Raw genomic sequence first — 24502 nt, 5'->3', positions numbered from 1 at the left:
CACAATCGCCCACTAACGATTTTAAAATGTGTCTAGCGCCATACCTTTGAAGATTTTCTAGAAATTCAAATGCAATTTTGTTGTGTATATTTATACCTATCGAAACATCGACATTTTTCAAATCGGACCATTCATTAAAAAGTTATGCGCAATCAAAAAAATTTAATATATCCATCTCCCTCGCACTTTCTATAGCCGAGTAACGGGTATTAGATAGCCGGGACACCAACCCGACTATAGCGTTCTCTCTTGTTTGCATATATTTTTGTTCCAAGACATACATTGCAGGATTTGGATCCAACAAATGAAGTGGAAAGTAAACTCAACTTCAAGGCATGTAATGCCCTCTGCTCATTATGGACGCGTCGCGTTTGCATCCATTTACCGTTTAACGCGCCCAAATCCCATACAAAACTTGTAGGCGAGGGGTGAGGAGGGGAGGGTGGAAATTTGTCGCGTTACAGGGCTGGAAAGTGAAATTTGTGGTATATTTAAGCAGTATTAACCAGGCATGAACATTTTTCTGGACCCGAAACTGATAAGAGGCTGATAAGAAGCGGGAAATATTAAAACCATTTATTGTTGATATTTACATGAACTTTATTTCGTATAGATTGGTATTTGATATATGATATATGCCAAATGATCTGGCAATAGTTCAGAATTCCGAGGATGATCCAAGCGCATAAAGAGCAGTAGCAGTTCGTTTATCCAATGGAATGGCTCGGCTAGAAAGGATCGGAAGCGAAATATTGGTCGTTGCAGCGCAGCCACATGGGCTTTCCCGTCTCCATGATCTTGACGTTTGCTTCGCGTGCGCCATTCGTCCATTAAGACGACCTCCTGGTTAGACCGTAGATGGCCATTCCATATTCAAATGACACACGTTGACAGGCGACTGCTGGAAAAGGGCACACAACGCCTTCTGCAGCAGATCCTTTTGCTTTCTGCCGTAATAAATGCTCAAGCAGCGTAACGTGGGATGTTGTTGCTTTCATCATTGCAGCAATGTTTCCACGTTCAAATGCTGTTCTGCGATTACAATTATCAATAAATTATTTATTTTATTATTATTTAAATTATTTAAATCCATTGTTTACTTCAGCTCGCAAATGACAATAGCACAACAGCTGTTTTCAGACGCGTTTGCCAATGGAAACACCTCACGTCCGCCTATCGCGTTGCCAATCGAAAATACACAAAAATACCGAAAAAACCGCATAGTGGAAAAATGCCTTAACAGTGTTCCCAGATCAGGGGTTTTCCCCCTAGATTTAGGGTTTTTTTGACGTGCTAGGGCAAATTTTAGGGGGGAAGAATTTTTAGGGGGAAAGTTTAAGGGTTTTTTTTTTGAAAATTGTATTACCCAAATGTTTTGAAAATAACACTAGAATATTTGATTTTCTAAAAAATTGCCGCGCATATAAACCACCTAAATATGGCAAAAATATCAAAAAAATACTGCATACGACTTTACTATCGAGTGGTAGTGTTACCAGCTGATGGCGGATTCTGGGAACCCGCCTTTAAGTTTTCTAACTGTGATTACCCAAAAACTTCGTTGCTGGTTATTAATTGAATTTAAGTTTAACATTCCTCTAGTGCTGCCAAAAATTAAAAATTGTACATGGTAAAAAAGTTTTAAGAGTTAAATATGGAATGCACACAGTGCACAAGCTAAATGTAGGGGAGTGTAGGGTAAGGTGACGAACGATTCGCTTTTTGAATGTAACTTCTCCAAAAATCAATATTTTTTAAAAGTGTAAAAGCAGAAAGTAACTTACATTTACTGGTCATATTTCTGAAAAATTTGGATTCAAAATTTCAACGTAGCCAAATCCCACAGCGTTTGGTGTAAATCATCCTTTTTACAAACAAAAAAATACATTTTTTTATATATAATTTACGGAAAAGTTATTTTCAAGGACCGTAATCATTATAAGTGAAAAAATAAAAATCTCCATTTAATGATTATTTTGTAAGCGAAAAAAAATATCGCTCAGAAATAATGATTTTTATGTGAGCGATATTATTTCGCTTAAAAATATCACTCAAAGTGCGATTACAGCCGTTCTGTACGGAATTTTACAAACTTTTTAATTCCTGCTTGTAGGTAGAACCACGGAGCACACATCGAGTTAATAAAAGAAGGTGATTTCTTTGTATAAACTTTTTAAAATGCGGTTTATAGTTGACAAGAGGTATGCTTAAATACAAAAAGTTATGAACTATTCCACTTAGATCCAACCCGATATGTGGGCTGGGTGTTAGTGTGTTGGTCCACCGAGCTGTAAGCACGAGTTCGATTCCCACAGAAAGTGTTTTTATACAACAAGATTTTTTTGTTTTTTTAAGCGGTTTATACAAAGAAAATTTATTTTTTTCTTAACGGAATATGTGCTCCGTGGTTCTACCTACAAGAGCACATTTAAATCTTTGTAAAATTCAGCGTAGGACGGATGCCATCCCACTTTGAGTGATATTTTTGAGCGAAATATATCGCTCACAAAATAATCATTATTTCTGAGCAATATTTTTTTTTGCTTACAAAATAATCATTAAATGGAGATTTTTATTTTTTACTCAAAAAAAATAATCATTATTTTCGGTCCCTGGTTATTTTCGATACGGAAAAGAAGGAAGTAATAAGATAATACCCAAACTTACAAAAAAAAAAAGGTCAATGTGCAATTTTTTTAAAATTAAATTAAACTGACGTCACTATTAAAAACAACAATAAAACTGCAGCAGTAAATGTTATCTGGTATTATTATATTTTTATTACAAATAATCAACGATAACAATTAAAATTCTTGACTAAAAAAAGTTCGTCACAATATCCTACAAAAAGTTCGTCACGATACCCTACAAGGTAGACTTGGAGCAAAAACGGTGTCACTCTCAAGCGGCGCAAAAGAAAAAAACGCGAAGTACCAAAAACTGTTGATAAAGATCTTATGTATACGTGCATATATTTGCCTGATTTTATTTTCCACTCATCTTTGCTCTGGCACTGCTGAAACACAAGTAAATTGAATAGGTTTGCTAGTTTGCGCACTACATTTTTAGCGAAAATTACCTCACAAACAAATTACGGGACTTCTTATTAATATTACTGTAAATATGTACATTGTCGACACGATAAGGGGAGACGACTACATTTACTTGGAGTTTTTGTCGTGACGTCATATATGAGATTCGACGAGTTCGTCACATTACCCTACTCGTCAAATTACCCTACACTCCCCTACATTTATTAACATGTAATTATACCGGTTACTCGTAGAGTAAAAGGGTATATTAGATTCGTGCAAAAGTATGTAACAGGTAGAAGGAAGCGTTTCCGACCCTATAAACTATATATATTCTTGATCAGGATCACTAGCCGAGTCGATCTAGCCATGTCCGTCTGTCCGTCTGTCTGTCTGTATGAACGCTGAGATCTCGGAAACTATAAAAGCTAGGAAATTGACATTTTGCATGCAGATTCTAGGAGTTCCTACGCAGCGCAAGTTTGTTTCAAAAGGGTGCCACGCCCCCTCTAACGCCCACAATCGCTTATATGCGATTTTAAAAATTTCAGTATTTCGGAAAAGTAAAAATTCAGTTTTTTTGTGTTTATGAATACCTATCGAAATTTTTTAAATCGGACCATTCGTTAAAAAGTTACGGCGGATCAAAGTTTTTATCTCCATCTTCTTCGCACTCCCTTTAGCTGAGTAACGGGTATCTGATAGTCGGGGCACCCGACTATAGCGTTCTCTCTTGTTTTGTTTTATTTAAGATTGGTTGAAACCAGCGCTAGGCAGCAACTCCAAAGCTTTGTGCGTTTTTTGCAAAGCAGAAATTTTTGCGCACCGCAAAGGCTTAGACGAACATGATGCAACAAAAAACAAGAAAGGAAGCTAGCTTCGGCCAGCCGAAGCTTATATACCCTTGCAGATCATTCCTATTAATTAACAAATCGCAAAAATGTTCAATTTTCTAATATTTCTCATTAATTTTCCGATCGTTCCTATGACAGCTATATGATATAGTCGTCCGATTTTGATCAAATTAAAATTGAAATTCGGAAATATTTAAAAAGAGTCATATCCTAGAGTAGAAGATAATACAATAAAAACCAAAGAAGCTAGATTTTATTTCCTATTACTTTTCCATTAATTTTCCGATCGTTCCTATGGCAGCTATATGATATAGTAGTCCGATTTTTTAAATAATTAATTCGAAATTCAGAAATATTAAAAAAATAACATCCTCAAAAGTAGAAGGTAATATTTCAAAAAACACCGAAGCTAGAATTTTTTAAAGTTTTTTTTTTCCGATCCTTCCTATGGGAGCTATAAGATATAGTTGTCCGATCCGGTCGGCTCCGACATATATACTACCTGCAATAGAAAGAAGACTTTTGCGAAAGTTTTGCCCCGATAGCTCAAAAACTGAGAGACTAGTTTGCGTAGAAACAGACAGACGGACAGACGGACGGACAGACGGACAGACGGACATGGCTAGATCGACTCGTCTTGTGCTGATCAAGAATATATATACTTTATGGGGTCGGAAACGTCTCCTTCACTGCGTTGCAAACTTCTGACTGAAATCATAATACCCTCTGCAAGGGTATAAAAACATTAAAAATGTTGCCGAGAAAAAAACTCTTGAAAGCAATGATGTATTGGATAAATTTTTAAAACCCAAAATCGAAGAAAGTAGGAAGAGGGCTGAGTTAAAAATTGCAGCGTTCATTTCGGAGCACTGCAGTATTCTTGCTGTGGACCATTTGTGTGAGGTGATCTCAGATTTGGATATTAACTCTCAAGCTTTGAAGAATATCAAACTGCAACGCACAAAATGTATAGGTATGTATATTCAACTCATTTAAAATTCATATGCAAATGAATTGCAATTTTTTTGGGCATTCACTATGTCAATTGGTTTTAGGTCTGATCATGAATGTTTTGTCGCCATGCCTTTTGGAAGACCTCATAAAAGATATCGGAGACTCTCACTTCTCATTGATAGTGGATGAAACTACAGCTATCGACACGACGAAAATCATGTGCATCATGGTGCGTTACTTCAGCAGGACTCTACGTAAAGTGTGCACATCTTTCTATTGTATTATCCAACTGGAAAATGGAACCGCCGAGCACATGACAAATTGCCTAAAAGATCAACTGAAAGCAGATAGGTTGGAGTTGGAAAACATGATCGGCATTGGCATCGACAAAGCAAATGCAATGGCTGGGAAAAACAAATCAGTTTCATCTCGATTGAAATGCCTTTCGCATTCATTGCACCTCTGTGCTGAACATGCATGTGATGTTCTTCCCAAAAGCTTGGACTTCATGGTCAAGGAGTCAGACAAATGGTTCTCAAACAGCACGACCAGAAACACCGAGTTTCAACGCTTGCATAAAATCGTTACTGGCTGTGACCCAAAAAAAATTGCAAAACTTTCTGGAACTCGTTGGCTGGCCAGACTGAGTGCCATTCAAACAATCTTAGATGAATGGGACTCTCTAAAACTTCATTTTTAAATGGCTCGTACGTCCGAACGAGGTGACTCTGGGTATAAAGCTGACACATTGTTCCAAATGTACAACGTCAAGAATAAGTTGTACTTGATCTTTCTTCAATACTCATTAAAAGAGATAATATCAGTAAACAAATTATTCCAATCCGACTCAGTAGAACCTTTGAAACTCTTGAACAACCTGATTGATTTATTGTTCTCATACACACAAAAAAATTTGCTTGGTAAAATTGACCAACAAAGATAGTTATGTAACTATTAAAATAGTTACGTGTATTTTGTTTTTGCTTTGGGTTTGTGTCTTTGCTAATTGTGTGTATTTTGTTGTTGTGAAATGACTATTTACTTAGTAGAATTGACAATTTTGCTGGTTGGGGCCTGTTTGACAATTATTACAGTTGATTTTACTAAGTTTTTTTTTTTTGTGTGTACATGCAAAAAATTGTTGTGTCACAAGAATTGGCAAAGGCAAACGCACAAGATTTATGCGACTTTCCATTTAAAAACTTCCTGATGCCAGTAGATTGCATTAATTATACCCTTGTAGAGGGTATTATAATTTCAGTCAGATGTTTGCAACGCAGTGAAGGAGACGTTTCCGACCGCATAAAGTATATATATTCTTGATCAGCACCAATAGCCGAGTCTATCTAGCCATGTCCGTCTGTCCGTTTCTATGCGAACTAGTCCCTCAGTTTTAAAGCTATCGCGATGAAACTTTCTTCTTTCTATTGCAGGTAGTACATATGTCGGAGCGAGCCGGATCGGACCACTATATCTTAAGGCTTCCATAGGAATATTCAAACAAATATAAGAAAATTCATTGTAACTTTGTAAGAAGTAGGTGTTTTGATTCTTGACTACTTATGTATAAATAAAATTAAAATATAAACGCTGAATCTGGAATCCCTGGAACTGCACCGAGTGATCATTACTTTATCTGCAAGGGTATATAAGCTTCGGCTGGCCGAAGGTAGCTTTCTTTCTTGTTTTGGATATCATTTTAATGAGTTGTCTCCGACTTGCTTGCCGGACCACTTGATTTACATCAAAAAACGATGCAGGGACTGCTTGATTAAACTCACGGAAGAATTACAAGCACGAGTTCCCAAGAACACAAAATGCTTAGAAAAAAAATGTGTTTTTGCACCGAAGTTAGCATCCAGTCAGTATAAAGAAGACATGTACAAGAATTCGATCTCGTTTTGTAGTATATAAGTATAAAGAACATACATGTATTTCAAAATATAATAATAAATATATGTTAAAGATTTTTCCAATCTTAACATTTCTACAACGTCATATTGATTTATTTCTTATTTTATTGTATATTTTCGAAATTAGGGGGAAAGCTGGATTTTTTAGGGGGAAAGCTAAATTTTCATCTGGCAACACTGAAATGTAATTTTAATAGCACACTGTTTTTAATGTTTTAAAAAAGTGCAGTTACAATTGTTTTAATCCGACGATATTGTATATTTTGTATTTGTTTAAAAATTTTATTTTTTTATTGGATTTGTAAATGAGCATTATGAGGTGTCTGCTTTATGTATTTTGAAATTGTCCACGCAATTCTTTGCTAATTGTGTGTATTTTGTTGTTGTGAAATGACAATTTACTTAGTAGAATTGACAATTTTGCTGGTTGGGGCCTGTTTGACAATTATTACAGTTGATTTTACCAAGTTTTTTTTTTGTGTGTAAGCCAAATAATAATTGAGTTTATAATCAATAATGGAGTTAATTGGCAGCCTAAACAGTTTGATAAAACAGCCCAGCAAATTGTTCACATTTTTCCTATCACTATGGACGGCAGTCCATGTAGTGACGAAGCGCACCAGGAGAGTGTGCGAAGGCGACTACCATTATATAGCCGCAAAATTGAAAATCTGCTGTGATAGTCCGATCGTAATGAGTAATACACCAATCGAAAGGTATTGCAAAAACTTAAAGGATTGCATACCAAGACCTCCAGAAAATCAATTGGCTTGGGAGAGAGAGCGGTGAAAGTGAAAAAGTGAATTTCTAAGATTTTCTCATTCGGCACGCTGCAATAGAAAATGCCTATGAAGGTATAAATGCTAAAATAGTATGCTAGGGCGGGCCGAATGAGAAAATATTAGAAAGTGTATTTAATGACGAGTGTAATAATTTTTCGTCACAAATGTTGATATCAGAACTTTTGTATGTTGAAGGTGCGATCGTCACTAGTTTTTTACCTCGTTAAGAGGTGTTTTTATTTGATATTTTATAAGAACAAATTTATATATTTTTGTGTAAAATTAATCAATATAATATTTTTTAATTTTTTTAACCAATCTAACAAAGTAAAAATAATTTATTATTATTAGTATTAATTAATTAGATTTATAATTAAAGCCGATCTGTGTTAACCGCTCATATGTGTTGACTTTGACTTTAATAGAAGCCATACTAGTTTCCTAATAAGAATGAATGAAATCTGGGAAACATATTCACTTATAAAGTTTATTTTATTAAGTAACCCCGAGCGAAGAATTTTCCAAGTTCTGGCTGCAGACCAACGTGGCTCTCAAAGTCCGTGTCTTCGACCATTGGCAGAAGACATTTTTGCAGCGCTACCTAACAATTGCAAGTGCAGAAAATAAGCTTCAGACAATTTTAGAAGATGTGCCAATTTTAAAGAAGAGCTTTGCACATGAACAGGCTTGATTTTGGTGGCTCCTTGATTGCCGTTTTTAATTGCTTACGATTTTATTTAGATCAGTTAAGTTAAGGTTTCCAGACAACAAGGTTGATTTCGAAAACAAGTGGATGAACTTTCGCGAAGGGTTTCTTCAGTTGGCTCGATCGAGAACCAAAGAGTCATTCAGCTTGGACATTCTGAAGAAATTTCAAACTGAAAATGTATCAGAAGGTAACTATCACAATGTTTAATTTAATAATTATTAATATTAGATACTGGAACTTTATTAATTTTGCATGCTGTCCTGGTGCCAACCGCTCGAAGAGTCATGACTAAGCCGAACAACAAAAAAATTGGGGTTTAAGTAACTATAGCAGGTTCTCGGAATAGCTTTTACATCCAATTCGCAACTGGTGAGCTAGAAACGGCAATACACGAAAAAATTGAAATTCATTTAAAGAATAAGGTGTTTTTGCAACCCATAATTTGTGGAATCGGACCGAGCCTACTTGGCAAACGAATTTTACATTTATTTATCAAACATTTTTTATAAATTTGAGAGCATTATAGCCGCGGTTGAAGCGTGCTTTCTGATTTTCTTTGTTCTTGATCTGAAATATCCGGAAGCGAGTAAATTGGTTTGGCTATTTATCCAAAAATTTTGTTTAACTTTCCGTTTTCGGGTTGTGATATGCACAGTAAAGTCCTTAGGAAACGACTTAGAAAAGATAAACTAATGTAAATAGCTATTACTTTACAAAATGGCCGCGTTCAGCAGAACAACATGATACCTGATCACTGATGGATTTCTTACGATAGTTCTGCTGAACGCAAGTGATTACTTATCATCTTATCATGATGCAAGAATTTTGCATCAGTGATCAGGTATCAGGTAGCGTATAAATAGTACGCTACCTTTTCTTGATACATGATACATGGCTTCTGGCATGTATCGATAGTCGAAATATCGAAACTTATTAATTATTATTAGGGGGATTCCCTAAACTGTTGAATTGCTGAATTGTTTAAAATTCAACAAAAAATTTCAGCAATTAAGGGAACGACCCAAAATGGTTCCTGTTGAATTTTCTAACAGCTGTTATTTGTTGAAAAATTTCACGGAACTTGAAGCATGTAAAATTTGATTTATTATTGCTAGTTACTGTCTAAAAGTGTTTTAAAGGTAAAAAGAACCACAAATATGCTTTCTAAGTTGATTTTAAAATAAATATTGCGTACTGGTGATACTAAAATGTTACAGAGTTGCCACGACTTTTAAAAAAAGGTGACAGCTCTGGGTTTTCAGCAATTCAACAAAATTTTCAACAGCCCCGAGGCTGATGAATTGCTGAAATTTCTGAAAGTTGACTTTGTATGGAACAGCTGATTAACAGCTGACCAAAATTCAACAATTCAGCAATTCAACGGTTTAGGGAATCCCCCTTTTTATAATTGTTCAGCCATTTTTAATTTGTATGTATCCACGATAGCTGGGAGCAGTGCTGCAGTTGCGCGGGCAGGACAAATACGTTTTTTAAAACTGCGCGCGCACTGTTTGATATGTTTTTACTTTTACGCCATCGAAATGTATCATTAGCGTTCAGCAGAACAAACTGGTTCTGTTGTTGTTCTGCTGAACGCGCCCAATATTAATAATATTAATAATACCTTGTTTATATTTTGGATTTCATTTTTTTTACTTTTAATTTCTTTTTTTTACTTTTTATTTCTTTATAAACTTTTGAATTTATTATTTTTATGGAAAGTAAATAAAATTCACTTTAAAAACAAAAACATTTTTTTTAAACATGCTAAGGAAAAGAATACTAATTATCTTAGTAATCAAAATAAACTTATCTGTGGATTACCTAACTGCAATCAAAGTTTCTCTTCCCTCAAAAACTTGAATAGTGATTAAAAAATATGGAATATTGAAGTTTTGGGCGAAGTAAATACCTGCTTTGAGGAACCTTTTGACAATTGTGGTAGCTTTAATACACTGCCTTCTTTAAACCCACTCAAAGAACAGATTAATAATAATGATAATTTGAATACAATCTCCATATCGACGAGAGTTGCGGAAGATTTACCTTGTTCTTCAAAAATTTGTAGAAACCATGATTTAGAAAATTCAGCTCTAAAACTGTGCCTTAAAAACTATGCAGACTTGTCATTAAAAAAAATAAACAAACAAACGACTTTGTAATATCCGTCACTCAGGTAAAGGGAGTGCGAACGCAATAGTCGGGTTGGTGTCCCGATTATCTAATGCCCGTCACTCAGCTAAAGGGAGTGCGAGGGAGATGGATATATAAAAAAATTTGATTGTGCATAACTTTTAAATGAATGGTCCGATTTGAAAAATGTCTTCTACATTTCGATAGGTATTTATAAACACTATAAAATTGCATTTATACATTTTTAAAATCTTAAAATATGTTGCTGCGCGACACTCTTCAAAATCGTTTGTGGGCGTTAGAGGGGGCGTGGCGTTTGGCTGAAACAAACTTGCGCTGTGTAGAAAGCCAAAGAATATGTGTGGGAAATCTCAACCTTCTAGTTTCCGAGATCTCAGCGTTCATACAGACGGACAGACGGACATGGCTAGATCGACTCGGCTAGTGACCCAGATCAAGAATATGTATACTTTATGTGGTCGGAAACGCTTCCTTCTCCCTGTTACATACTTTTGCACGAATACAATATACCCTTTTACTATACGAGTAACGGGTATATTAGGAAAATTGTTGTTTTTCGCCTAGGTGGCATCGTTGGCATATTCGCCGAAGAGAGCGGCAGAGCAAATGGCGTCTCTATACATTATTACTCTATGCTGAAAACTGTAACAACCAAAAAGCAAAAATATATAGAACAAGAAAGGAAGCTGCCTTCGGCCGGCCGAAGCTTATATACCCTTGCAAATAAAAGAATGCTCACTCGGTGCAGTTCCAGGGATTCCAGATTCAGCGTTTCTATTTATTTAAATTTTGTTTTTAGGTAGTCAAGAATCAAAAAGCCTACTTCCTACAAAGTTACAATGAATTTTCTTATATTTGTTTGAATATTCCTATGGGAGCCTTAAGATATAGTGGTCCGATCCGGCTCGCTCCGACATGTGTACTACCTGCAATAGAAAGAAGACTTTCGGGAAAGTTTCATCGCGATAGCTTTAAAACTGAGAGACTAGTTCTCATAGAAACGGACAGACGGACAGACAGACAGACGGACAGACGGACATGGCTAGATGGACTCGGCTATTGGTGCTGATCAAGAATATATATACTTTATGTGGTCGGAAACGTCTCCTTCACTGCGTTGCAAACATCTGACTGAAATTATAATACCCTCTACAAGGGTATAAAAATAGGTTTGTTACGGCTCTTAGAGTGTCAAACTTATGTTTAACTGAATAAATTCGTCAATTCGTTTGGACAACATGTAAGTAAAGTTGAAATATTTTCTTGCAATCTATGTGCATTATACCAACTTTTTAGGGGAAAGCATAGAACTCCAGAACAGGAAGAGTTGCTGGTACAATTCAGGAGCCAGAGGTGACAGGGTAATGGTTACCAAGACATGGGCTGATCTGTGAGCTCGGAGGACTTTATAGTTATAGTTATAGTTTTGTAATTTAAGATTTAGATTTGGAAAGACTGGGAGCAAAGTATCCGCGCCAAGATTTCAAAAAATAAAAGAGCTACATGGTACTGGAGGAGGTCCATTCAAGTTTGACGCACTCACAGTGAGGGGCCTTTATTCGATGGTAGATGGAGTTCCAGGTGCCAGTACTTTTGGGCTTAAGAGGGCACCTTCAACCAATCCCAATTTGAATGGTAGGAAATAAAACGATCGAAGCCTATAGTTTAACACCCCCTTCAATTTAGATACCGGTTCACCAGAAGTACTTGAGGTCGAAGACGAGGAAGCTGCTTGCACTTCTAGCAGCCATACAGCGTCAAGCTCAAAATGCAAGCAAAGCCGCACATTAAATGTTCAGCATGTTCAGCAGGAGAAAAATAAGATATTTGGGCAAATAGCATCGGAGCTTCGGGTCATCAGTGCTCATCATGAGCGCACAGCTGAAGCAGTCGTTGAAATGGGTAAATTTATAAAAAATCTGGTGGAAGAAAAAAAAATTCAATACATTTGCTGATAATTTGCTAAAAAATTTGATTAAATGATAAAAGCGATTTAACAGTTTTGTCTATTATTTATTACAAAGTATTAGATTGCTAGGGTGCTCGCAATTTCATCGCGATTTCTGGATTGAGCAGTGTTATCCCCGTTGTGATACACATATGGATTGCCCAAAACTTTTTCGGTAAAGTTTTGATCTTTGTTGTCAAGGCAGAGATTGTGGAAAGCGCAACAAACATTTACGATTTTTGACACTTTGGTCGCTTTGGACACTTTGCTTTTAACAACACCAATTGTGCGTTCAACCACGTTCCGCGCAGAAGCATGCCTGAGATTAAACACATGTTGCATTCCTACTGGAACGTTAATCCCGTTGATCATTTTCGAATTGTCGTTGAACAGCCCCGACTCTTCAAAGGTTCCTTTCAATGAGGACTTCTCAAAAATCTGCGAGTCATGTACACGACCTGGAGCACCGACTACACCCAAAAAAAAGTAGTCATCAATATGCCCCTATTTATGTAGGTGTCAATGTGACACTATTGAGTGGAAAAAAATCTTTGATCCGAACGTCATTAAATTGACCCTATTCTGGTGTCACTTTAATATTTTCGAAAATATTAATTTGACCCTTTTTGGTGTTAAAATGCCACATCCCGGTGTCATTTTCTTAGTATAAATATAAGGCCAATTTGACACTTTTTGGTGTCAAAAAGCCACATCCCGGGACATTTTCTTAGTATTAGGGCCGGTTTCTCGAGTGCCGGCTAACATTTCTCGAACAGATAAAGTCCCTGCTAAGGCATTTTGCCTTTCTCGAGCATAAATGTGAGAGCTAACTTTGACAGGGACTCGAAGTCCCTGTTAAGCGTTTTCGACTCGATAGAATGACAGCTGATTTCCCAAAGCCAACTATGAAGAAGAAACGAAATCACAGCTAACTTTTCCTTTAAATTATACCCAAACAGCTGATGAAATAATCGAAGCATGCCATTTTTTGCGCTTCACAGCACAATTCTGTGCGTTAACAGCACTCTGTAATTGTTTCTCGTTCAGATAAATTAAAGCAGTCGAGAAAGCGGATTTGCTTTTACGAACAGTTTATCTGGTATTTAAGTTTTTCGAACAGATAGCTATCAGGGACTTTGACAGGGACTCGAGAAACCGGCCCTTAATATGCCAAATTGACACTTTTTCGCAGTAATTTAATACACTTTTGGGATCAAAATGACCGCTAATAAATGTTCATTCCGCACCCAAAAAATTAAAACCAATGGATTTTTTAGCATTTTGTTAATATTATTCGATCAAATTTTTTATTTCAGAATTTATTAATAGATATATTTACTTATTCTAAATGGCTCACTCAAGATATATATTTCCATTTTTGTTGTAATAAATTCTGCCAGTTTCTGATAATTTTCGTTGTCTTAAATAAAAATAATCAAATAACACACAAAAATCGAAAGCGACGCATAGCACACTTTTGCGTAGATACGTATGTGTGTAACACACGAATGCAACCTTGTGCTTCGACCCTGTAGTTCGCCGGGACTGGTCCCGAACTAGCGAAATCGCCATACACCGGGGGCTTGGGACTAACTCCCGTTCATACCACCCGCAATGTAAATTTCTATCCACTTTTACCACGGCATGTCCTAGGCGGTGGTCATATGACTATGGCGAAGTTCTGCATTACCTTTCGCCACAAAAGGGACCGATAGGTGGTCCCATATTATACCCCTTTTCGCCACAAAAGGGGCCACCTATCGGACCATCTATCGGACCACCTATCGGTCCCTTTTGTGGCGAAAAGGGGTATGAAATGGGGTTGGAGTTTTCAATACCAAAAAAGCTGAATGCTATGAAACTTCCCAAGAAAAAATACTTTTTGTTAAATTAATTTATTGTATTATAAGTAGACAATTTTTCTATTTTTTTAATTTATATTTATTGAACAAATTCCTCTGCTGACACGTTTTTGTTGAGTGCCTCATTGTTGTTATTATTTGATTTGGATTTATTTTTAAAAAATCGTTTCTTTTGCAATTGAATTGCCTTGGGAATCAATATTTCTGCATTACCAGATTCTGAAACAATATCTAAAAAAAAATAAGATTTTAGTGTTTTAAAATAAAATGAGAACAGAAACTAACTTCGGCAAGCCAAAGTTTTAATACCCTTGCAGCTTTCAGGAATAAAATTGTGACTAGAAAAGCATAAATATAAAATAAGAATAACCAACAGTTAAATGTAGACTTATTTCACGCTTTTGAAACTTGAACCGACAGACAGACGGACATGGTTAAATGGATTTACTTTATTGGTTTGAAAAGGTCTCCTTTACTGCGTAACAAACTTCTGGACTAAATTATAATTCCCTCTGCATGGGTTTAAATATATATTTTAAGATTTTGTTATACAAGCCTGTTTACATCAAACCATGTTTTAAAAGTGAAAAGCAGAATAAGACAGAAAGAAATAGGATTAAAGACAGATGGCATTCTAAGTAAATAGATTGAAATTGAATCAAGAAACTAAGTGTATTATAAAAAATACAGTTATAAAAATAACCTACCGTGAAGTGCACCATAGAAATGTGTAAAGGAGTTTACGGCTTTTTTTTCCAGAAAGGCCCCTAACATTAAATCCCACAACAAACTCATCCGTGAGAACCCTCCGCAAGTTTTTTAAACCCCCTTCTGGCAGCAACAACGATCTCATGGCTTTAATCTAAAAAGGAAGAACATTTCACTAAAATATTTATATCAAAGAAAAAAGACTTACGTAGGAGTCCTTTGCACCACTATTTCTCCTTCTCCTCTTTAACAAATCGACGAATGTGCCTGTTGCTGTTCATGGCTAAATATCACACATTATTAGGTATTTCACTTGCACAACTCATGGTGTTACTCACCTGTTGACGACACTTCAGATCACAACAAAATATAACACTTTAAATGTACAATAAGACAAATTAAATACAATGTTTACAAAATTTGGCGCAAACGTTGGGTTAGTGATGGTAGCGGGGTTGGGTAGTTATGACAATCCGTTACTATTAATATTGCGACTACCGATATCGTATAATCGATGGCAATAAAAACATTCGCTAATATTATTTTTGTTTAGTTCTATGTATATAAAATTAGGTACTTATATATTTATTTTATATATCTAAGCACCAATAAAATCCGCTTGTTATGGAAGGAAAGAAAACGTTTTGCTACTGAACCACCGCTATTGTTAAAAATATTGCTGCAGCTAAATTGCTCATTATTAAATATAAATAATATAAAAAGAAATAAAATTCTATCATTTATTATTTTATTTTATCTCATTATTAAGTTTTTATTTTATTATTTTAACTTTTTTTAAATTTGTTTTTTATGCAAACAAAATAAAGTTGTATTCGTTATTAAAATCATTATATACTTGTCAAAAATTTCATTTTACAATTTTTTTAACTCATATAGAAGTGTTCACATAGAAGTGTTCACTCTCCGATAACTCTTTTGCTCTTGTAAAAAATACACACGCCACCTATTGACCCTTAAGGGACCACTGGGTGGTCGATCCCTTTTCTACCCCGAAAGTGCCACCGGCCCCCTTGAGAACTACAGGATCCTTGGACAACTGCGTTCTATATATACATACATACGTGCAAGTCATATTTGTGGTAATTAAACTAATCCAATAATAGGAATTGTACAAAAATAATAGCTATATTACTATTAATGTCCTTTTAGTTTGTCTTGTTTTACAAATGTAGTTTTGTATGTACATATGTAATTATAGTTTTCCTATTGCACGTTATTTCTAAAAGATTTATTTAAATTGCACATGTACATATTTTTAGCACACTTCACTTAGTGTAATTATCGTATTAAGAATGTAATGTAAACAGAATGTAAACAGTTAACACTTATTTAGAGAACTTTTACATAAAACGCGTCGTAATTTCTTCTGTTTCGAACTAACAGTGACAGGTCGATAGCTGCGTCTCCCTTGCGATAGGCACAGTTCCAACTTCGAAAATAGAAGTTCGAACTTCAGAAATCGATAAGTGACAATTATTGTTATCAATGTGACCCTTGTGTCACTAAAATGACACTATTTAGTACCGAAAACGATTTTTCTGAAAACGCGGTGTACTTTTGACACTTATTTGGGAGCAAATTGACCCCAAAAATTTGATCCTAGGGGCAGTGTCATTTTAACCCACAGTTATTAAATTGACACTCATGATTTTTTTTGGGTTTATACGTGAATCTATAACTAAGAAATTTATTAGAGGAGATTCATTAAGTTTGCAATACCATACCGATAATCGACTAGGGCAAACAGTACAGTAGAATACCAATTTTTATAATTGTGATAATCTACTGCATTTTTAGCGGGCGGCTTGATTTCGATGTGGCATCCATCTGCAAATTGTGATTATGCATGAGCTTAAAAACAAAACCAAAATTATGAACATACCCATTGCTCCAAAGCACTGGGGAAATGCGAGTTCCTCGAAGCCCTTCACACAATTTGCCAATTTTTCATGTGTAAGGATGTTTGGGGCTAGATATTCATCGGCCAGTTGCACGATTATTTCCAAACAGAATTCCCTAAGAATAAACCCCACCATAGTTTTGGATACGCCAAAAAGTCTTCGAATCGTTCGGTATTCTGAAGCAGAGCCCAAGGTATAAAAAAGCTATGGCAACTCGTTTTTCCATAGGAATCGCTTTTCGAAAATTTGTGTCCTTCCTTTCCAGTCTAATTAGTCGACCCACTAGACCATCGAAAACATTCCTTTCGCAACGAAAATTTTCTATGAAAAATGGGACAGGGTTTTCGGGAACGTCCTTTTCCTAAAAGTTTTTATATCGTTTCTAAAATTTTTGAAGGCGCATTAAAGAAGTCCGAAAGAGTCTTTTTGGCTGCTTATCTCTAAAGACTATAAAATAAAAGACCGATTTTTAGGGGGATACGACCAGAGTCTAAACCATAAGATCTAGAACAGCCAAATTTTTTCACAGTATTCCATTGGGGGCGTAGGCGCCCACTGAGGTCCGACATGTCCCCCCAGTGGCCCCAAACAGCTCCAATATCCATATTTAGAGCAAAAAATCATTAGATTTACTTAAGCTTAGCTTCTAAAGTGGTTGGAATTTCGAAATTTTGATTTTGCAGAATTTTAGGTCTTGAAAGGGCCTAATTATAAATCTAAAAGAAATTTCGATATCCCCCATAATTTGGGGGCTACATTTAAAATTAACTTTTCGATTTAAAAAATCTAAACCGCTGCTCCGATCGAGATGATTTTTTAGTAAATGGTTATTCTATGGCCCAAATACTTAAGTTTAATTTTTTAAGTTTTTAACATTTTTTTAAAGTATTTTTAACGAATTTATTTTGATTTTCTAAGTTATTGCGTTGCATTTTGTGGGGGCCCGCCGAGAGAGCGGAACCCAGAGAGCGGATGGCAAGAGAGCGACGGCCGAGAGAGCAACAGCCAAGAAATGGGGTGGGGTAGTGCTGCATGGAAAGGGGAGGGGAAAGAGGCAATTTAAGTTAAATTTGTTTTGGATTTTAAAAACTTAAACTCCGATCAAAATGATTTTCGATCAATAGTCAGTCCTGTGGATCAAATGCTTCGGTTTTATTTTTCATTTTGTAGCAGAAGTAAGAACCTTTTTTAATTTCCACCATGGAAGAAAATAGAAAATTACTACAAATTCTGTAAGCAAAGCCAAAATGTTTCCAAGTTAAATATTAATCTTAAGATTCGAACTTTTGACCAAATACGTATGTACATATGTATATTTGGATATGTTTTGATTTGCTTATATGTATGTACAATACATGTACATACACACAATGTGTGTGTATGTTTCTATTCGAAATTAGATAATGTGCTTAAATACAAATAAAATGATTTATTTCCTTTCAGCCAATGCAAAATTTTTTTGAGCTTAAAATTAATAATAATCGATCAAATGTGGAATCTGAAAATAATACGTTACTTTGCTGTTTTTGTATTGGATGCCAATCCTTTACTGTGTGTACAAAGGTTTTCGTTTCATTCAAAACAAGAAATTTCGAAACAACAAATTCCAATTTACAAACAAGTATACATATTTGTGCGCAAATTAAAATTGCATTGATAACATTGTAACTGATAAAAAGTATACAAGTTCACAACTTTTACTTGGATCACTTTCATCTCTAAAGATTATAAAATGAAAGACCGATTTTTAAGGGGATACGATCACAGCCCAAACCGTAAGAGCTAGAACAGCCAAATTTTCTCACAGTATTCCTTTGGGGGCGTAGGCGACCACTAAGGTCAGACATGTCCCCTCAGTGGCCCCAAACAGCTCCAACATCCACATTTTGAGCAAAAAATCATTAGATGTTCTTAAGCTTAACTTCTAAAATGGTTGGAATTTCAAAATTTTGATTTTGCAGAATTTTAGGTCTTGAAAGGGCCTAATTATAAATCTAAAAGAAATTTCGATATCTCCCATAATTTGGGGGCAACATTTAAAATTAACTTTTCGATTTAAAAAATCTAAACCGCTGCTCCGATCGAGATGATTTTTCGGTAAATGGTTATTCTATGGCCCAAATGCTTAAGTTTAATTTTTTTAGTTTTTCACATTTTTATTTAGATTTCCTAAGTTATTGCGTTGCATTTTTTGGGAGCCTGCCGAGAGAGCGAAACCCAGAGAGCGGATGGCAAGAGAGCGACGGCCGAGAGAGGAGCAGCCAAGAAAACTGTCGATGGGGAGGGATAGTGCTGTGCGGAAGGGGGAATGGAAAAGGGCAATTTAAGTTAAAATTTGTTTTGAATTTTAAAAACTTTAACTGCTGTTCCGATCAATAGTCAGTCCTGTAGATAAAATGCTTACGTTTTATTTTTAAAAAAATATTTTTCATTTTGTATCAGAAGTAAGAGCTTTATTTAATTTCCACCATGGAAGAAGATAAAAAAATACTAAATCGGTCTTTGTGATCCAAGTAAAAGTCGTGAACTTGTATACTTTTTATCAGTTACAATGTTATCAATGCAATTTTAATTTGCGCACAAATATGTATACTTGTTTGTAAATTGGAATTTGTTGTTTTCAAATTTCTTGTTTTGAATGAAACGAAAACCTTTGTACACACAGTAAAAGATTGGCATCCAATACAAAAACAGCAAAGTAACGTATTATTTTCAGATTCCACTCTTGATCGATAACACAGGTACACAGCCAAAAATTGACAACATTTAGGAGTAGATAATGAAATAAAAAAAACGGTTTTATTAGTATAATAAATCCAATAAAAAATATTCTCATGAAATCGCTTTAAACCGAAATTAAAGCATACAATGAACAATAGATACAATGAATAGTTAAAATTACTTCCATTCAAGATTTAATCCTCAGAATTGTTTTTCCATCAGAAAAATCTCTACAATTTTGGGATTTTCAATCTTGGCGTCGAATTCCAAAGACATGGGCAATGGTTCACAATGGGGACTATTTTTTAGGAATGCCTTGATGTATTGAGAGTAGGTCCTACCGAAAATAATAAAGGTTGGTTTATATAGGCCACGTAATTCAAAATGTCGGCAAACATCGGTTTTTTGTATTCTTAGCTATACCGCGGAACCTGTAGGTGATGGAAAATAATTTTGTATGGGACTTTTACTCAGGAGCACCCAAATATCATGAAAAACTTGAAATGGTTCGTGGAAATTTTTGGCTGTGTACCTGTGATATCAATTCAATATGTTTAAAATTAGAATTTATGCCAAAAAAACGCGAAAAAAACCATAGTGCGCAGGTGCAAAATCTACTTTGACCGTCGACGGCCATTCCATATTTAAATGACACACGTTGACAGGCGACTGCTGGAAAAGGGCACAATGTCCTTGTAGGCGTTTCTGCCCCGTCTCAGATTCTGTTCAGTGACGTACCGCCGCAGAAGCTACTGCTGTCGCGGGTCGCGTCAAAGAATTATTTAAATGACTGTTCAGATCTATATGAACTCCTTCTGCAGCAGATCCTTTTGCTTTCTGCCGTAATAAATGTTCAAGCAGCATAACGAGGGATGTTGTTATTGCTTTCATCATAGCAGCAATGTTTCCACGCTGTTCAAATGCTGTTCTGCGATTACAATTATCAATAACAAATTATTTAAATCCATTGTTTATTTCAGCTCGCAAATGACAATAGCAGAACAGCTGTTTTCAGACGCGTTTGCCAATGGAAACACCTCACGTCCGCCTATCGCGTTGCCAATCGAAAATACACAAAAATACCGAAAAAACAGCATAGTGGAAAAATGCCTTTATTTAATTTCCACCATGGAAGAAGATTAAAAATTACTACAAATTCTGTAAACAAAGCCAAAATGTTTCCAAGTTAATTACACAGGCCGACAGTGTTTTTGGTGCAGCCCTATGGGCATTAAATTGTGTTAATATAGACGGGTATAAGCATATCTGCATACTTAGTTTTCGCGTTTAACGGGTGGTATTTGTGCAAGTGCGGTTTGAAAAAAATAGCAACATTAATTGTTTTGATTTAAGATATCCTCGAGGGTCTGTGCTTAGTTATAATAAAACCTATGCCAAAAAATTGCTTAGATCCCCTTCTAAATAATTGCATTTAAGGTTCCATCATAATTTGAGTCAATCAAAGCCTATGAGCCATTGAAGTAATTTGTTCACCTCTATTCCCAACCAACTTGATGCGGTGAACAGGCTTAAAAAAATACAAGGAAAAATATGTGCCCTAAAATATTTGACAGGCATCTAAAGGCGTCTTTCACCGAATTTTTAAGATAAATAAGACCATTATACGTCGAAGGATGGAATTTATAGAATTTTTTTCATAGGAACGTAAAAAGTAACAAGTATTTTTGAGTAACTATAACGTAACGAGTTGGTCGTGACTTCACACAGTAGGTTTTTTAAAGATAACAGTGGCGTAGCCTTAAAATTGTGGGGGGAGATATTTAAGAGGCATACTAACCCCTTGAAAATACAAATTTTCGATGTTCGGCGCCTACTGCTAAACAAATTGAAAGGCAAATTTCTACGAATGTGTCAGATATTTATGTAAAATGGAATTTCAAAATTCTTGTTACTTTTCCCGTTCTTACGGAAAAAATTCTATAAATTCCATCCTTCGAAGTACAATAGTGGGTTTTATCTCAAAAAATTTGGGAAAAGTCGTCTCTAGATGCCTGACAAATTTTTTACGGCACATATTTTTCCTTGTATTTTTTTAAGACTGTTCACCGCATTAAGTTGGTTGGGAATAGAGGTGAACAAATTACTTCAATGGCTCATAGGCTTTGATTGACTCAAATTATGATGGAACCTTAAATGCAATTATGTAGATGGGCATCTAAGCCATTTTTTGGCATAGGTTTTAATACAGTTGGGCAAAGACCGTCGAAGACATCTTAAATCAAAACATTAAATGTTGCTATTTTTTTCAAACCGCGATTGCACAAATACCACCCGTTAAACGCGAAAACGAAGTATGCAGATATTCTTATATACGTCTATATTAACATATTTTAATGTCCATAGGCCTGCACCTTTTAATAAAGTCAATTTTGTTGACCTGTGTTATCAATCAAATGTGGAATCGGAAAATAATAAGTTACTTCGCTACTTTTGTTTGGGATGTCAATCTTTTCGTGTGTGTAGAAATGTTTTCGTTTCATTCAAAACAATAAATCTAAAAATAACAAATTCCAATTTACAAACAAGTGTACATTTGTGCGCAAACTATAATTGCATTAATAACATTGTAACTGATAGAAGGTATAAAAATTCACTACTTTTACTTAGATCGCATTCATTTATTATATAGCTCTACCAGTAGCCTTCGGATTCTCTCTCTGGAAGAATCTTCTAGAAAGGTTGTTTACGCAAAGGTTTTCAACAAACGCGCAAATAATATATAAGAAAGTCCTGACAACCTAATTTCCGAACTGCAAATTAATTTTGAGCGAACGAAGTCGCTCCGGGTATAGCTAGTTTATTATATTTGTTTAATCAATCTGAATTTTATATATGTTTTTAAGGAATCTAAAAAGGTGATATATATTTTCATCGACGATTTAACAAATTAATATCGCAAGTATTATTGTTATTATATATTGTGCCAAGAGGTGCAAGAGCTGACGAAATAAAGGCCTGTTTAAAATCTTCATTTTTATGGCCACAGATAAAACAACTAGCGCTCACGAAAAATATGCGAGTGCACTTAAAAGGAAACAGTTCCGCAGGAATTTTTGCCGAAACTCTTTTAAAAATTGGGAATGGCGTCCATCCAACAGTTGATGGAAAAATAGTTATAGCATGACGCTAAGGAAATGTAGTCAAAAACGTTCAAGACCTTACATCCAAAATATTTCCTGACATTTCTAACATATCAAGTAAAAGCTTAGATTGGCTATCTGACAACGAAAAATGAAAGAGCAACTACTAATCATAATTTATTGCTAAACTCATTTGATTGTTTAAAAGTCTCCTATAAATCGGTCGACTCTGTTCCTGATGCTGATAATGCTGTTTATTACCCTTTTGAATTTTTAAATTCTTTGAATCCTCCAGGAATTCCTCAGCATAATCTGTCTCTTAGGATTGGAGCATCCGTAATGTTATTGCAAAATTGAAGTCCCCCAAAGTTATGCAATGGGACACGATTGCAGATAAAAGGTCTTCATAAGAATGTAATTGAAGCAACAGTATTTACGGGATGCGCGAAGGGGGAAACAGTGTTTCTACCCAGGATCCCATTAATACCATCCAGTCTGCCGTTTCAGTTTAAAAGGCTACAATTCCCTCTAAAAGTTTGCTTGGAAATAACTATAAATAAATCGCAGGGGCAGACTTTGAAGCTGGCTGGACTAGATCTTAGAGAAGATTGTTCTCTCATGGACAATAGCTCTGCCAGTAGCCTTATTATTCTCGCTCCTAGAGGATTTTCTAAAAATGTTGTTTACACAGAGGTTTTAAAGTAATCTATTAATTAACATTACACTGTGCAACATTTTTAGGGTTATAAAATGTAACCGCAATTCTGATTTCATTGGCGGAAAGAACTCATCGAAATAAGCTAAAACCCATTTGGGTTTCTTTGGCTTAGCTCGCGTTTACCTTTTATAGCGAGTTAAAGTTTTACATACAAAATTTATTTGTACGGCCATATCTTGTGGACCGATTAAAATTTTACTATCAAGTCTTCAGTGATTATGTAGCTATGAACCCAAGAAACAAAATTGACAAATTATAAAACGGATCTTTTGTGTATTAATCATTTTCTTCGTAAACATAAAGCTTTTCGAGGACAAACTAAAAAAAAGTATTTTAAATTGGGTGTGAACATTTTAAAATACTGCAATATCCCGCCATAAAAATGGCGACAGATAGTTTTCGATTAGTCGATAACAGCATTTTACCTTCTACTCTGGTGATGGACCTAGTTTGCCTTTTTATACGATGTATCGTGTTCATGTTCCTCGAAAAAAGGAAATGGAACGGATGATCTGAATGAAAGCTGGATAAGCTTTTAAAGAAAATAGTAAGGTACGGGCGAGGAAAGCGCCGCAGGAAAGTCGCAGGCATGCGACTTTATAAATTTATATGGATTTTTTGTTAATAAATTTTATTTCCGTTGTATAATTTGTATTTTATTTTGTTTTCTAAATGTTATATTTAACTACGAGAACAGAAATGCTCTTAAAAAATGTAATGGCATTCCCGTGCTTAGGTAGTATCATCGCTAATACATCGAGAGACATCGATATAAATTTTGACACACCGATATAACATGAAGCTTTCGTGCGATATATCGGGCAAAATGACAAGTGTGCTCCAACGGTTTTTTATTTTCAAACATTGTGAAAAAATATTCTTATTTAGCGTTTTTAACGAAAACTATTAGTTTTACCGAAAAAATTTATAAAACATAAAATACTCATTTATTTAATAGCTTTCATTTCTCCTAGCTAGCTTTTTGATTAAGTTATTATATTCGAAGATATTTAAGAAAAACAGTTTTTACCGTTATTTTCCATGATCCCGTTATTTGCGCCAACTTTGACTATTTTTCCAATAATCAGGACCCCAAATAACGTGGATTTTGAAAGTTTGGACGA

General features: G+C 35.2%; 2 long non-coding RNA genes across 3 annotated transcripts; both read right to left on the bottom strand.

Annotated features, from left to right (window-relative positions):
- Positions 1 to 562: 562 nt before the first annotated feature.
- On the bottom strand, positions 563 to 1228 carry LOC138913084 (uncharacterized). Its single transcript, XR_011418664.1, has 2 exons — positions 1101 to 1228; positions 563 to 1027 (listed from the first exon to the last, which is right to left on the bottom strand). It is a non-coding gene; the product is annotated as an uncharacterized lncRNA (long non-coding RNA).
- Positions 1229 to 14222: 12994 nt separating this feature from the next.
- LOC138913009 (uncharacterized) lies at positions 14223 to 15403 on the bottom strand. 2 transcript variants are annotated; one of them, XR_011418573.1, is made up of 4 exons: positions 15255 to 15402; positions 15125 to 15199; positions 14916 to 15070; positions 14223 to 14439 (listed from the first exon to the last, which is right to left on the bottom strand). It is a non-coding gene; the product is annotated as an uncharacterized lncRNA (long non-coding RNA). The 2 variants fall into 2 exon arrangements; XR_011418574.1 differs by lacking the exon at positions 14916 to 15070 and having other exon boundaries at positions 15255 to 15403.
- Positions 15404 to 24502: the final 9099 nt, after the last annotated feature.

The sequence above is a fragment of the Drosophila takahashii genome, chromosome 3L, assembly GCF_030179915.1.
Source record: "Drosophila takahashii strain IR98-3 E-12201 chromosome 3L, DtakHiC1v2, whole genome shotgun sequence".
Classification (NCBI taxonomy): domain Eukaryota; kingdom Metazoa; phylum Arthropoda; class Insecta; order Diptera; family Drosophilidae; genus Drosophila; species Drosophila takahashii.
This window is presented reverse-complemented; position numbering and strand designations above follow the sequence as displayed.